The 15,455-nt window shown below is 50.4% G+C and overlaps 1 protein-coding gene and 1 long non-coding RNA gene across 2 annotated transcripts in view; one reads left to right on the top strand and one right to left on the bottom strand.

The window, feature by feature from the left end:
- The window catches only part of LOC122639997 (cullin-4-like), a 77,997-nt gene that overhangs the window by 21,319 nt on the left and 41,223 nt on the right, over positions 1-15,455 (top strand). The gene's annotated exons all lie outside the window — the stretch shown is intronic.
- LOC122639999 lies at positions 90-14,082 on the bottom strand. The gene is made up of 3 exons (XR_006329611.1): positions 14,069-14,082; positions 7,458-7,459; positions 90-219 (listed from the first exon to the last, which is right to left on the bottom strand). It is a non-coding gene; the product is annotated as an uncharacterized LOC122639999 (long non-coding RNA).

Raw genomic sequence — 15,455 nt, 5'->3', positions numbered from 1 at the left:
TGTTTGACAGATTTAGAAAAGCCAAAGAGGAACATTGGGGCAGAGAACTTGGAATGGGCCCTTCCAAGAAATTACCAGCAAAGGAAACAAGGGATTGGCCCAGATAGAGAATTCTCTGAAAAGCCTAGAAATTTCAAACCAACCATAGAAGCTAATTCAATGGGAATGATACCAGAAAGACTGTTGTGGCTGAGATTCAATCTATTAAGACTGGAAATGCTGATATTACCTGTGAAGTTGTTACGCGACAGAGGCAATACTTGCAAGCTTTGCAACTTCTCAAGTCCTCTTCCAATCTTTCCCAATAAGCCCAAGTTATCAAGTGACACTTGGGTGACCTGATCGGTGACAGGATTGCATTGTACGCCAGAAACGAAGGAGGAGAAGTGAAAGGGGACAGGAAGAAGAAGATGGGAGATTGGGGGGGGGGTTTGCAGGGGTTGAGGTGGGAGAGGAAGATAGGAGATTTGTGGGGGAGGGAGCATGAATGGGGGCGGGGTTGTCGGGGAAGGGGTGGGGCGCCGATGAGCAGGGAATGGTTGCAGGGAAGAGGGTGAGAAGAATAAGAAGAAGAGGAGAGGGGGAGGCTTGCCTTTCTATTAATAAAACCAAATGACATTTTTACCCTCACTTTTGGGGCATATAAGCACATGTTCATTAACATTGAGCGCACAAATAGAAAAAAATAGCTTTTGGCCAAAACACAAAAATGGGTTAAGAGTCGTTTTTGGTTTTTTGGTTTTTTTTCAAGTTTTTTAAATAGAAACAGGCTCCATAAATGATACCAAACACAACCAAAAACGTTTTTTAAGTAAAAAATCAAAAATAAAAATGATACCAAAGATAGCCTAAACCTGTCTCGGTATTAGTACCAGGCGCTAATACCGAAACACTTATTCTCGATCTCTAACACTCCCCCTCAAGCTGGAGCATATATGTTAATCAATGCCCAGCTTGTTACAAATATAATCAATTCTCACACTCCCCAAAGACTTAGTAAAAACATCACCCAGTTGTTCTCCTGTACGAACATGTTATGGGGCAATAAGACCTTGTAGTTTTTCTCAAACAAAATGACAATCAACCTTTATGTGTTTTGTTCTTTCATGGAACACAGGGTTGGAAGCAATGTGGACAGCAGCTTGATTATCACACCACAGCTGTGTAGGTGTCTTGTCCACAAACTTCAACTCAGCCAACAACTGCTTCATCCACATCAACTCACAAGTAACCTGGGCCATAGCCCGATACTCCGATTCTGCATTAGATCTGGCTACCACTAGCTGTTTCTTACTCTTCCAAGACACCAAATTTCCTTCCACAAAGTGATGTAGTCCTAGGTAGGAGCAATCCCACTAGGAGCCAGGGTAACGGGGTCACACACAAAGGCTGGCCGATTGGGACAGCTTAGGCTAATTAGGGCAGAATTAGGGTTAGGGTTAACTAATGGTAATGGGGTTTATAGGGTTTTAATATGCAGGTTTTAAGGGTCTTAATGCACTAGGTTAGGTTAGGTTTGAATAAATTTTTAAAATTTCAGAAATTTAGGTTTAGGGTTTCGGGTTTTGGGAATGAAGGGGATGATGGGATTTAGGGTTTTTAGGGGGAATTAGGTCAAGGGGTTCTGGCCGAGTGTCATTGGTATGGAGAGAGTGGTTCGGTTGAAGTTTGGTGTGGTTTGGATGGTAGGTTAGGTCTGGGCAGGTTTTAGAGGCTTTAGGTTTCAATGGGGAAGAGGGGGATTAGGGTTTAGCTGTAGGAATGGGGGCAGAATGGGGGATCGAATGAAGGAGATGGCCTGCAGGAACTGTGGTGTAAAATTGGGACAGATCTGATGGAGGGAAGGGGCTGGACAGGTTAACTAGGGTTTAAGATAATTATGGTTTAAGGGGGAATCGATTAGGGTTAGGTTAGAAGGCTAGAAGGAGGAGGGGAAATACTGAAACAATAAAATAACTTACTGAATTGCAGGTTCTTCAATGGCAGCTTGGAGAAACTTGATTGAAGAAGAAGAAGGACCTCCCGATCTACAAGATGCAAGGAGTCGCTGGAGTCCACCAGCCCTAACCCTTGATATGACTCACAAGGGGTCTTGATATGACTCACAAGACATGTCTCTGAAGAGAGAAGCAGCAGCAGCAAAGGCCAACAGCAGGAGATCGGTTTTTTAAAACATAATAGGTGGGGGAGCCTCTCCCACGATTCTTATTAAATAAGAGGCCAAAGGCCTTATTCCAAAATCAATTACAATTCAAATCTCTCCTTAAAATCGTGGAGAGGTGGACCAATTTAAAAATAACTTAAAAACTTAAAAGACTCATCTACCCCTAATGACTTAAAAACAACTTAAACTACTTAAAAATAAAGAAGATTCCCTACTAGCCAATAGGATATAAGAACCTCTTAGCCAATAGGATCACTTCACTTAAATTAGACCAATTGAACCAATTGGATGCAACCAATTTAAGCCGGTTCAATTAAAAACACAAAATAAAAACTAAGTATAGAAATAAACTAAACTAAGGCTCCTACTAAAACCCTAGGTTTAGGGGGGCTTCTTCAATTCGAGGAGGCTAGGATCTGCATCACAAAGACACAATACCCAGTAGTAGATCTCCTATCCACAGGAGAACCAGCCCAATCAGCATCACAAAATCCCTCAACACGTGGAGTTGCTAGGTCTCTAAAACCCAGAGTCGTGGGGGTGCTTTAGTCACTATTACATAGTTACTCTTCAAGACAGCTTCTGGCCGATGGTATATATGTGAGGACCTCATGAGACTCCAGTTTTGCCAAGAAAGAAAGTATCAGCTGCACTTCTAGAAGACCTGAAGATCTTTTATTTTGTTTCTATTTTCTTGTCAATCCTAGTCTATTTTTATGTCATAGCAAGTTAATGTCTATTTTATTGTAACTTGAGAGGCTAGTCATGCCCCCTATATAGTTGTAACAGTCCATAAAGGCTCCCCACAATTTAATGAGATGATTGATTATTGCTTTAAGCAAAGATTCTCCTTGTCTAAGAGTGACAATGAAGGGCTATTAGGAGCCTGGCTGAGAGAGCCGAATCCCATTATCCCTTCTCTCTTCTTCTTCCATCTGCCTCTCTTATAACCCCACTTGATCCTCTATTGTATGCTGTGCCTGTGATTCAATACTTGCTGGAGATCCCCTTGAAGGTCTGGTTCGTTCCATCTGTTGAGACTAAGTGTTACTGCTGCTGCTTCTTCACATCAAGGAGACTATTAGCATCCCTGCCGGCAGAATTCCACCTGGAATATCTCCTCAACCCTCCATCAGAACCTGCTGAGATTTGGAGCACTAGACACCCTTGCCAGGATCTACACTCGATGCAAGTTCCAGCCCCTGCTGCTGGCTGGATTGCTCTACAGTGCCTAAGTTTCTATTTTGGTGATATCTCCATATCTCTCAACCTAGTCATTGGAATTGGCTGTAATTTTCAGCAGAGGTTCTCCCCATTCCCAGCTACACTTGATCCTAGTTTGGGTTCATTCCCACTGCGGGTTTGGTTTCTGCACCTGCTCTTATACTTTCGAATTTTGAGACCTGCTATTGTTGGTGTTTCTGGCCATTCAATTCAGCCCATATTTGAAGGCTTGGTTAAGCTTCCCAAGATCTGCACTCGATATCAATTACAGCCCCTATTCTTGGCTGTAAATTTGAATTCCATTTTAAACCCTAAGTCTGATTTATACCCTGTTGTTAGGGTCGATTGTTAGTTGACTGCTGCGATTTATTTGTGGGTTATTGGGACTAGGTTAACCCTAATCTAATCTTAATTACATGACCAGGTTGAGATGACTGAGATCTTGGTGAGTCTGTGTATTTTTTTTTGTTTTTGTTTCGGTATGATGTTTCGTTGGGTAAAAATGGCCACAGTTGGCTCCGAAACTCTAACAGAAGCTTGTTTTAGGCTTAATGAACATATTTAAATCTTCAAATTGTAAAAAAAAGCACCCAATTTGGTGTTTTGGATGTGCACCCTTGGTTGGTAGTAAACGTCGAACCCTTAATGTAATATTGCCTATTCTACACATTGTTTGAATGCTATGAGACATAATTAGAAAGTAAAGCAAGTAAATTATGCAATAATGGATGAAGACACATAATATTGAATAATTATTTAAGAATTAGTTAAAGACTTAAAGTTTCTACTACAAGGTACAATGAAGTGTGAGCAATGCATACTGATAAGGCATAAATCACATCACCAATCGGAAGCTGCCACATGGCCGAGCCGAGGACAGTCCGATAATCGAACTGAGCCGTGTGAGTCTGACCGACCCGACCACCGACAGATCTGGCATTCTATCTCCTGTGTGCCGAGCACCCGCACCACGGGGTGCCACCCAAATCGGCCATCGACTCCGAGCCGACCTCACCGCTGTCAGCTGAGGCCGAGCTCGGAGGCTGACCACGGAGGCCGAGCCCTCCACAAAAGCCATTGTAACGGCTCGCCGGGAATCGCGGAGCCACGTCAGCACAATCCGAGAATCGCGGGATAAGGATTGAGCCACAATCCTATCGCGATACGGAATCACACTTAGATATGGACTCTTACCTTAACGGGAGTCCGACCCCGAAAATAACTCTCCACTCCGCGCAACGGGATAAAGCCTTCTAAGAGAGGAACTCCTACCATACTAGGACTCCTCCAACCGCCTCATTTCCCTTTATAAATACTCAGGTATGGAGCTCAAACGCTCATTTCACTTTTTACTAGTTGTTACGCTGTTGCACTGGAGACCTGATTTGTGCGTCGGAGAGTCCTAGGCCAGAGCCACACCAGCTCTCTTGCGCTCAACTCAGTTTTTTACAGGCTCATCCGTGGGCGAATGGGCGACGGAGGTTTTTACACACAACAGATTTGGCGCCGTCTGTGGGAACGACATCAACTAGCCATCGTCGTTTCTGCCAATCTAAGGAGCAAAGACAATGGTGGTGCAAACAAGATCAGGACAGAATGGCTCCGCCTCCCGCGAGGATGAGCCGCAACCTGACAGGCAGGCGAGACGCTCGCCACCCCCTGAAACAGTGCTGCAAGGCGCGACCGAAAGACCCCCACGAGGGGAAGGAGCGCGGGCCAGCGCAGGCGCCGCGGCCAACCCGATTCCCCTGGTGGATTATGGGAATGGCGGAAGCGTGTTGGACACGACTGCAGAAGGACGGCCGAGGGCCGATCCGAACCATCCAGGGCTGAATTTGCCACTGCCATCACCGTGTAGGAAGTTTGGATCCAGAAGCCCCGGCGAACAACCAACAAGTCATGGACGTTCAGCTTCAACTGCTGCACACTAACGAGATGTTGCGAACTCTCATGGGACAGATGGCCCAGGACGGGTTGCCTAGGCCAGCTACCAGTCCCCCCCTTGGCACCAGTGCTCATCGAGGGAAACTTGCAGCAGAATTGTGGTCGGCGTCGTCTCATCCACCCCGTCAGAAAACTCCTCCCCCGCGTCCCAACAGAAGTACTCGGCGGGATGAGCAGGAGCATCGTCGGAGCCCGAGGACCGGGCGAGAGATCAAACCAGCGGCATCGGTAGCGAGAAGATCGGTATTTTCAGGTCGGCTCGGAGAGGACGGACAGCCGAGAGCATACCGAAAACAAGAGGTAGTCCCCTGGCGTCGAAGACCACCTCTCTGAGAAGAGCAGCCGAGAAGCCCCCTCGGGTCCAATTTTCAGATGGAAAGAAGAATAAGGGGTGATGCTGACCGAGCCGACCAGAATGACCGACCTCAACGGGACGACCAAGCGAACCGATCCCGAGTTGAAGGACAAAATGGCCGACCTCGGCAGAATGAACGGGACAATTTGCACCGGGTGGACGAGCCGAACGGTCGAGCACCTGAAATCGAGTTGGAAAAGCGGCTACGAGACTTGGCCGAGCAGGTGGAGGGATTGAAGAAACAGGCGACCCAGGACGCCTCTTCACTGGTCGGACGACACCCTTATCCTCCCGAGATCATGACCGCGCCATTACTGGCCGGGTTCAAGCCTCCTCCCTTTGACCGGTATGACGGGACGACCGACCCGACGGATCATATCAACTACTTCAATGCAACTATGACCATGTACGGGGGAATCGAGATTCTCTTGTCGGGCTTTCCTCGCGCCTCTCAAGGGCGCGGCGACCTCATGGTTCTCCTGGTTGCCACTGAACTCCACAACAAGCTTTGCTCAGCTTTGCCGAGCCTTCGTCACGCGCTTCCAGAGTAGCATGAAACACATGAAGATGACGGTCAACCTCCTTAGTGTGAAGCAACGGTCTGATGAGTCGATCCGAGTGTTCGTCTCACGTTTCAACAAAGAATCCTGAGACATCAAGGATTTGGATGAAGCCACGGCCCATACTGCGATGAGCAACGGGCTTGCTGACATGGACCTCATCAAGGACTTGGCCCGGAAGCCGACCAAAAACCTGGCCGAGCTCTTGGAGAGGTGCAATGAGTTTGCAAATATGGCGGAGGTGCTCCAAGCCTGGAAGGGGAACGAAGGCCGAATCGAGAAGAAAAGGCTGACGGCAGATGATCGCAAGGAGGAAAAGCGGCCCAGGACCGATCGCTGAGCTGAGAGATTTGACCGAGCTCGGATCCCCGATTACACCCCACTAAATACCTCACGCAAGGAGATTTTGATGCAAATACTGGACGGCCGGTACATCCGCCGACCCCGACCGATGCAAGCCGGGTCATCTCGGAATCCCAACAAGTATTGTCAATTCCACAAGGACACCGGTCACAACACCGAGGATTGTTATCAGCTGAAAAGAGAAATTGAAGAGCTGATAAAAGCGGGGCACCTGAAGCGATATGTCAAAGGAGGCCGAGAAGAACGTGGGGGTTGGTGACCCGAGGATCACGACAGGAGAAAGGCCGAGTAGAGGACAGATGGCCGAAGAGCCGAGTACGACGAGGCCAAAGACAGGACCAAAAAGAAAGATGATGCCGAGTAGTGACAAGGGAGCCCCCATATACATTATCCTTGGAGGCCCCGGATAAGAATCCACACGGAAGGCCAAGGCGAGTGCGCGGTTCGTAGGGGTCGCGAAGATGCCGAGCAAAAAGCCAAAGTCCGAGGCGACAATCTCCTTCACCGAAGCCGACCTCGAAGGTATATGTTTTCCTCACGATGATGTTTTGGTGGTACAGGTGGAAATTGCGAAGAGACCCGTTCATCGCGTATTGGTCGACACAGGCGCATCCGTGGACCTTATGTCGCTAGACGCGTACCGACAATTCGGCTTCGGCGACGAAGCGCTCAAGCCGAAGGGCACCTCACTTAAGGAGTTCTCGGGAGCCGCCGCCACCATCAAGGGCTCAATCGACCTACTGGTCACGTTCGGACAAGCTCCATGTCAGGCGATGATCCAAGTTAAATTCATGGTAGTACGATCGGTGGTGGCCTTCAACGCCATACTCGGCCGCCCATCATTGACAGCTCTCCAAGCCATTATCTCGCCGACACACTTGAAGATGAAGTTCCCTACAGAGAACGGCATTGGAGAAATCCGAAGTGATCAAAAGAAAGCTCGGGAGTGTTACTCCACATTCGTCAAGCAAAATAAAGGCAACGTCCGAGGAATGGCGATGTGCGTCGAACACCTCCCAGAAGACCAGCGGGATGAGCTCATAGAAAGGCGCGGAAGAACTGTAGAAGACCTCATCCCGTTCTCCCTTAGCGATGAAGATCCGACGAAGACAGTACAACTCGGATCATTGCTGAGCGAGGACCAAAGGAATCAGCTCGGAAACTGCTTAAGGGCGAATGTCGACGTCTTTGCCTGGTCGGCCGTCGACATGCCCGGTATACCTCGACATATAGCCGAGCACCGACTCCACATAGATCCGAGCCGAAAGCTGGTTCAGTAGAAGAGAAGGAACTATGCCCTTGATCGCCAAGCCGCCATCAAGGAAGAAGTAGAGAAGCTACGTCGATCGGGGTTCATCCGGGAGGAAAAATTCCCTACTTGGTTGGCTAACGTCGTCATGGTTCCCAAGCCGAACGAAAAATGGAGGATGTGCGTTGACTACACCGACCTTAACAAGGCTTGCCCAAAGGACGAGTACCCGCTACCTCGGATTGATCTCTTGATTGACGCTACGGTAGGGCACGAAATGTTGAGCTTCATAGACGCGTACTTCGGCTACAACCAAATTATGATGCATGAGGAGGATGAGTCGTACACGGCATTCCGAACTGACCAAGAAAATGTCTATTACAAGGTCATGCCGTTCGGGTTGAAGAACGCCGGAGCAACATATCAACGGTTGGTGAACTATATATTCCGCGAGCAGATCGGAAGAAACATGGAAGTCTACGTGGACGACATGTTAGTGAAGAGCTTGAAGGCTGAACACCACTTGGCCGACTTGGAAGAAGCCTTCGGCGTGCTAAGGAAGAACTATATGAAACTGAACCCCACCAAGTGTGCATTCGGCATGACCTCGGGAAAGTTCCTCGGCTTCATGGTTTCCGTCAGAGGCATCAAGGCCAATCCGGCGAAAATCAAAGCCATCCAAGAGATGAGCCCTCTAAAGACGATCCGAGAAGTACAAAGGCTAAACAGGCGAGTGGCGGCGTCAGCACAATTCATGCCTAGGTCGGGCGACAAGTGCCTGCCGTTCTTCAAGGCCCTCAAGAACATCCGGAACCCGAAGGACTTCATCTGGTCGGACGAATGTCAACAAGCTTTTGAAGAGTTGAAGAAATACTTGGAGAACTCGCCTCTTCTCAGCCGACCCGAGCCAAAAGAAGAGCTTCAAGTTTACTTAGCCACTACCTTGGTGGCGGTCAGCGCGGTGTTGGTTAGGGAAGAAGGCCGAGCTCAGAAGCCCATATACTACATTAGTTATGTTCTTGTCGACGCCGAGACGAGATACTCTCAGTTCGAGAAGGTTGCATTCGCTCTTGTCACGGCCGCGATAAAGCTAAGGCCATACTTTCAAGCTCATCCGATCGCGGTGCTGACCGACCAGCCTCTCAAAAAGATATTGCACAAGCCCGACGTGTCAGGTCGGCTGATCACCTGGGCGGTCGAGCTGAGTGAGTACGATATAAGCTATCGCCCGAGGACCGCGATAAAAGGGCAAGCACTTGCCGACTTCTTCGCCGAGTGCACAATGCCCGACCTCCAGGTCGAGGAAGAGAAGACAGCAGAAGAAGCCAACGCGGAAGCTAAGGCCGACCCGACCTGGACCATGAACGTTGACGGCTCAAGCAACCCCGGTGGAAGCGGGGCTGGGCTGATCCTGGTGAGCCCCAAGGGGTTTCGCGTCCAATATGCCCTAAGGTTCAAGTTCCTAGCCTCAAACAATGAGGTCGAATATGAGGCCCTCCTGGCCGGACTTCGAGTCAGCAAAGCCATAGGCGTCAAGCAATTGAGGGTACGAGGAGACTCGCAACTTGTGGTCAACCAAGTCAACGGAGACTATGAGGCGAAAGATGAAAGAATGCTAGCTTACTTGAGCCAAGCACGAGAGTTGATTTCCGAGCTCGAGCACTTTGAGATGACCCGAGTACCGAGGAAAGAGAACGTTGTGGCCGGCACCCTGTCTAGGTTGGCCGAGGCCGACTTCCCAAATTTGAGCCGATTAGTGTACATTGAGATTCTGGAGAAGCCATCCTTGCAAGAAGAAAGCGTCAAACACATCGAGGAGGACGGGCCGATTTGGATGGACCCCATTGTAAACTACTTGGAGAATGACTAGCGCCCGGAGAATCGGGAAGAAGCAAGAAAAGTCAAAATCCGAGCTGCCAAGTATACCATGATCGACGGAGTGCTCTATAAGAAAGCCATCTCAGCGCCCCTTCATCGATGCCTCAGACTGAAGGGAGCCGAGTACGCCTTGGCCGAGGTGCACGAAGGAATATGCGGGAGCCACATGGGCGGCCGAGCTCTAGCATATAGGATACTTCGACAAGGGTTCTACTGGCTGAGAATGCAAGAAGAGGCCATGAAGTATGTGAAGACGTGCGAGAAGTGTCAGCTCTTCGCACCAGTGCCGAGCCGACCTGCAACAAAGCTGACCTCTATGCTGAGTCCAATTCCTTTCGCTATGTGGGGGATGGATATACTTGGAGATTGCACCCCGGCTTCCGAAAATCGGAAATACGTGGTCGTTGCCATCGATTACTTCACTAAGTGGGTTGTGGCCGAGCCCCTGGCCACCATTACCGAGAAGAGCATAGAGAAATTCTTCCGAGACAAGGTGATCTATCGGTTCGGACTACCCAAAGTACTCATCACTGACAACGGTGCACAGTTCAACAATCCGAGCTTCCGAGAGTTCTGTAAGCACTTCTACATCGATTTTCGCTCGGTCTCAGTAGCTCATCCACAAGCCAATGGACAAGTAGAAGTGTCCAGTCGAACACTACTCGCCGGAATCAAGAGAAGATTGGACGAGGCGAAAGGAAGATGGGTGGAAGAGCTCCCAAGCGTCCTATGGGCATATAGGACGGCTGTAAGAACACCCACCGGGAAGAGCCCTTTTCGGCTAGCATATGGGACCGAGGCCCTCACCCCGGTCGAGGTCAAGGCATTGTCGTACCGAGTGCTCAACTTTGATGAGAAGACCTACGAAGATGGGCTGAGAGCCAACCTCGACTACCTTGACGAGGTTCGAGAAAATGCCCTACTCCGGAATACTGCGTATCAACAAAAGACAGCAAAATACTACGACTTAAGGGTGAAGGAACGGCACTTCCGCCAAGGGGACCTCGTCCTCAGAAAGCTCAGCGCATCGCAACCAAGGCAGCAGGGGAAGTTAGCACCAAATTGGGAAGGCCCGAACATAATCTTCAAGCAAATTCGAGTAGGGACGTATCGCTTGCAGACTCCGGGGGCAAAAAGGTACCGAGGCCTTGGAACTCGGAAAATTTGAAGAAATTTTTTCAGTAATTTTCCTAAGTATTCTGCTCGGCACAGTTTATGGCGAGCATATTTGTACTGAGCTTCGGCCTCTACGTTCATGATTCAATAAAATAAAGTCTTTCTCTACTACGTAGTGTACTTTCAAACTCCACGCATGTCGAGTCGTAAGACCGGTACTCATAGACTTGGCCGACGTAAAAGACCGACCCTCATAGGTCGGCAACCAAGTCATAAAACCGGTCCTCATAGACCTGGCCGACGTAAAAGACCGACCCTCATAGGTCGGCAACCAAGTCATAAGACCGGTCCTCATAGACCTGGCCGACGTAAAAGACCGACCCTCATAAGTTGGCAACTAAGTCATAAGACCGGTCCTCATAGACCTGGCCAAGGTTCTAAGACTCGGGTCTCGGTGGCATCTCGGCCAAGCCAGAAACCGAGTCTAGTCGAGATCTCGGCAAGTTGCTGCATTTTTTTTTTTTTTAACTCGGACCCCCAACTCGATGGGTTTTAGACATATTTTGGGTCTGAAACTTGATATCCAGCCTATTTCAGGCCATTTAAACAAATGGCATGCCCAGATTTGCCAAAAAACAAGTCCAAATATGAGTTTTACTTTGGAATCCTATAAATAGGTAATGATTCTTGGACAGTTGGAGTTGAATCTTCACTTTAGCACTTGAATCTCACTTCAAACAATGCAATCCACCCAAGATTTGAAAGAAAGAGGAAGAAATTTGAGGGAGAGAGTTGTTTGAGTGTTTTCCCCTTTGTTTAGAGAGCTATGGACAGAACTATTGACATTTCCGAGTTATATCCATTGCCCTCTTTTGATAAAAATGGGCACATGGGCAATTAAAATGGGTAAAAAACCATGTTCTAACCCGATACCGAGATCTCGGCGAGATTTATTGAACTTTTAAAACTAAAAAAAAAAACTGGAAAAATGTGTACCGAGACAATACCAAGATCTCGCCGAGATAGTGTAATTTTAGAATGCGTATGGCATCTAGTCTCGGGATCTCACGAAACCGAGAAACTCGGCGAGATCTCGCGAGTTCTCGAACCATGGACCTGGCCGACGTCAAAGACCGACCCTCATAGGTCGACAACCAGATCATAAGACCGGTCCTCATAGACCTGGCCGACGTCAATGACCAACACTCATAGGTCGGTAGCCATGTCACAAGACCGACCCTCATAGGTCGGTAACCAAGTCATAAGACTGGCCCTCATAGACCTGGTCGACGTAAAAGACCGACCCTCATAAGTCGGCAACCAAGTCATAAGACCGGGCCTCATAGACCTGGCCGGCGTGAAAGACCCACCCTTATAGGTCTGCAACCAGATCATAAGACCGGTCCTCATAGACCTGGCCAACGTTAATGACCGACACTCATAGGTCGGTAGCCACGTCACAAGACCGACCCTCATAGGTCGGCTACTAAGTCAGAAGACCGACCTTCATAGGCCGGCGGGCCCACAAGCACAAACTCTCACCATTACCGAGCTGAACAAAACTAAAACTAAGCAAATTTGGCCAAGGCATTGTGCTCGGCCAAGTAGTTAGTTCGGCCGCGCGACCACGCATGTGGTAACCGAGCCGAGCTGACCGCTGGAGGCAGCAAATTAACTAAAGACTATAAAGACGAACGGGACAACGCATGGAATGAAAGAAAGGCAAGCGATTGTCGAGCTCAAACATTTAGACAAATTTGGAGAAAAAAAAAACATTTCATTCATTAAAGGCCGACGGCTCGGCACGGTTACAAAAAGTGGGCAGCTCGGCCTGTTACAAAAAAAAAAAAAAAGGAAAAGAAGATTGATCAAAACCCCGAACAGGGGGGGTATGTACATCAAAAGAGGAAAAAGGGGGTCCTCGAGCTCGGTGGTATTGAGGGGGTCCTCGGCGGCAACCTCCTTATCAGAGACGTCCTTGGCGGCGTCCTCGGCGTACGGGTCGACCTTGTCTTGCGGAGCGGTCTCGGTCAGGCCGGCCTGGTCAACCTCCACCCCAACATCATCACCTAATTCCTCGACCACGGTGGTCACGTCGTTGTCGAATTGAGAAAGATGGAGGGAGGGGTGGGCAGCCCTTATCTCCTTCAGGAGGTCGGCTCGGCCCGCGTCATAGCCCTCGCCGTACGGCGGCTTCCTTATCTCATGGCATACCTGGGCATATTCCTCCGACATGAGGTAGTCGGTAACCGCCTCGGCTCGAGCTCGTGCCAGGTCGTCCTTGGCCTTCTTCTTGGCTTGGTCGAGCTGAGCCTTCAAGGGCTCGACCTCTTCTCCCTGCTTCGCCGCCGCCTCCTTCAAGCTCTTGACCTTGGCCTCGGCTTCGTCGAGCTTTGCGGCGGTCTCCCGATGTGCCTGGACGGCCTTACGCGCGTCCCCGCTGGCTTTCTCGTCCTGAGCCTCGAGAGTGGAGTTCGCGGTCAGAAGCCGTTCGAATCGGAGGAGGGTCTCCACGGTGGAAAACCCCTACAAAAGACGTCCGAGCATTAGCAAAGCCGAGCACAACAGGTCGGACCCCTAGTAGGTGCTGAGCAGGAAACTTACCATATTGATGTCCTGGAACAGGGAAGAGAGGAGCTCGGGATCGGACAACTTCTCGAGCATTTCCTTGTCCTTTGGAAGCCGACTTGCGTCGAGCCACTCCTTTGCATGAGCAGCCGAGGTCAAAGCCGAGTCCCCTGGGAAGAGACGCCAGCTCGGCCGCAGCGGGGCATTGTTGGCTGAAGCCCTCCCCCAGGACGAACCGAGAGACGTCGGTCGGCGAGGCCACAGGCGGAGGACCACTACTCGTCGGATTGACCGAGATCTTCTGGCGTTTGATGTCCCTCGGCGGGCTCAGCTCATCCTTCCGACGCTTCCCTCTTCGGGAGGGGCTCAGCGGAGCTCTGTTCTTCTCGGCCTCGAGGCCGACCACTGTGTCAGTCGGGCTTGGCAGCACAGCCTTGCCCTTCAATGTCTTGGAAGTCTCGTCTCGGGACTTCTTCTCGGCGTTTTTCTTCCTCCTCTCCGCAATGGTCTCGGCCTTGAGCCGAGCCGTGTCCATAGGAGGAATGTGGCCGACCACTGCAAGAAAGACAGCGCATTAGAAACTTGCCAAAAGGAGAAAAGACCAAGTAAACGGGTCGGCTCGGATGCCTCAGCTGACCACCGCAGACTGAAAACAGCTCAGCTCGGACTCCTACCAGGGGTCATATGCCACCTTTGAAGGAACCCCTCGTCCACGAGCTGGAGGACATCGAAAGGCCGATGCTGGCGGATTAGGTCGAGCGAGGTCAGCTCGTTCTCGGTCAGGGGCAAGGTCCTGTTGATGTAACCCAAGTGGATCTCCTTCCACTTAGCCCGGAAGGGGCAGTTCGGGATGGAAGCAAAGCAGAACCGAGGCTTCCAGTTCTTATTTGAGGACGACGTCCCGACCAGAAACTTATGGCGGCTCAAGGCCGCGCTCTTCCCAGTGCGGTGGGTGAAATAGTACCACCCCTTCTCCGGTGACTTCTTCAAGAAATAGAGTCGAGAAAAAAGAGCCACGCTCGCAGTTCGACCCATCTCGCAGAAAAGGACGTGGAAGCCGTACATGGACAGCCATGAGTTCGACACCAGCTGACCTGGAGACAGGTGGAAATGGTCCAAGATCTGATCCACTAGGTCAAGCACGGGGAGCCTAAAGGCATACCTGAAGGGCATCTCGTACAAGGCCACCTCGCTAGGCCGGATGTAGCAAGCCATCTCCCCAGGGTTAGGAGCTCGGAGCTTGACGTCCTTAGAGATGGCATGAGTCGCCCTTAGGCGTTGGAGGTCGGCATCAGTGATTGTGCTCTGGACGGTGCCGACACTTCCTTCTTCAGACTCGGGAGCGTCAGCGGACGAGCTGACCGAGCTGACCCCATCTCGGGAAGAACTCTCCTCACCCGACTCCTCGTCATTTGTCGAAGATGATCCCAAGCCCTCAGCTCGGTCTGTAGGAATTGGCTGGGCCTCAAGGCCGGACTCCAAGGGTAGGGGAAGCTCGGCGACGTCGGCCTGACGCGGCTCCACTACGGTGGGCTTGTCCGAGGTCGAGCCCAACAGGTCTACTGTGGGGGAGTGAGCAGGGAGCTCTCGGCTCGGACTCGCACCCTCAGCTGCCCCAGGGAACACCTCGCCTGCGTGACTACTACCAACTGACATAATGGGCGGAGGGGACTTACTGGTTGAAAAAGCTTCGGAGACGAGTTGACCACGAACTAGAAAGCTGAGTGCGCCGAGTACTGAATGAGCTGAAGAATCCGAGCTAGCCGAGCAGTCAAAAACTTGAAACTGTGAAGAATGAATGAGGAAGAGTCGCCTAATTATAGCCTCTGAGCAGAGAAGATCCAACGGCCGAGAAGAACTCAACAAGATCTAATGGCCCAGATCAAAAGACGATTCGAATTCCCGAGCCTGTGATAATGACTCCGGCTGACGTGGCACTGATACCCCAACTGTCAGACCATACAACATCCAATCGCCGACGAAGCAAGCTTGGCTCGGCCGCAATGAGGGACAGTGCCGTGCCGACCCATGATG

Source organism: Telopea speciosissima, chromosome 9 (genome assembly GCF_018873765.1).
Source record: "Telopea speciosissima isolate NSW1024214 ecotype Mountain lineage chromosome 9, Tspe_v1, whole genome shotgun sequence".
Lineage (NCBI taxonomy): Eukaryota > Viridiplantae > Streptophyta > Magnoliopsida > Proteales > Proteaceae > Telopea > Telopea speciosissima.
This window is presented reverse-complemented; position numbering and strand designations above follow the sequence as displayed.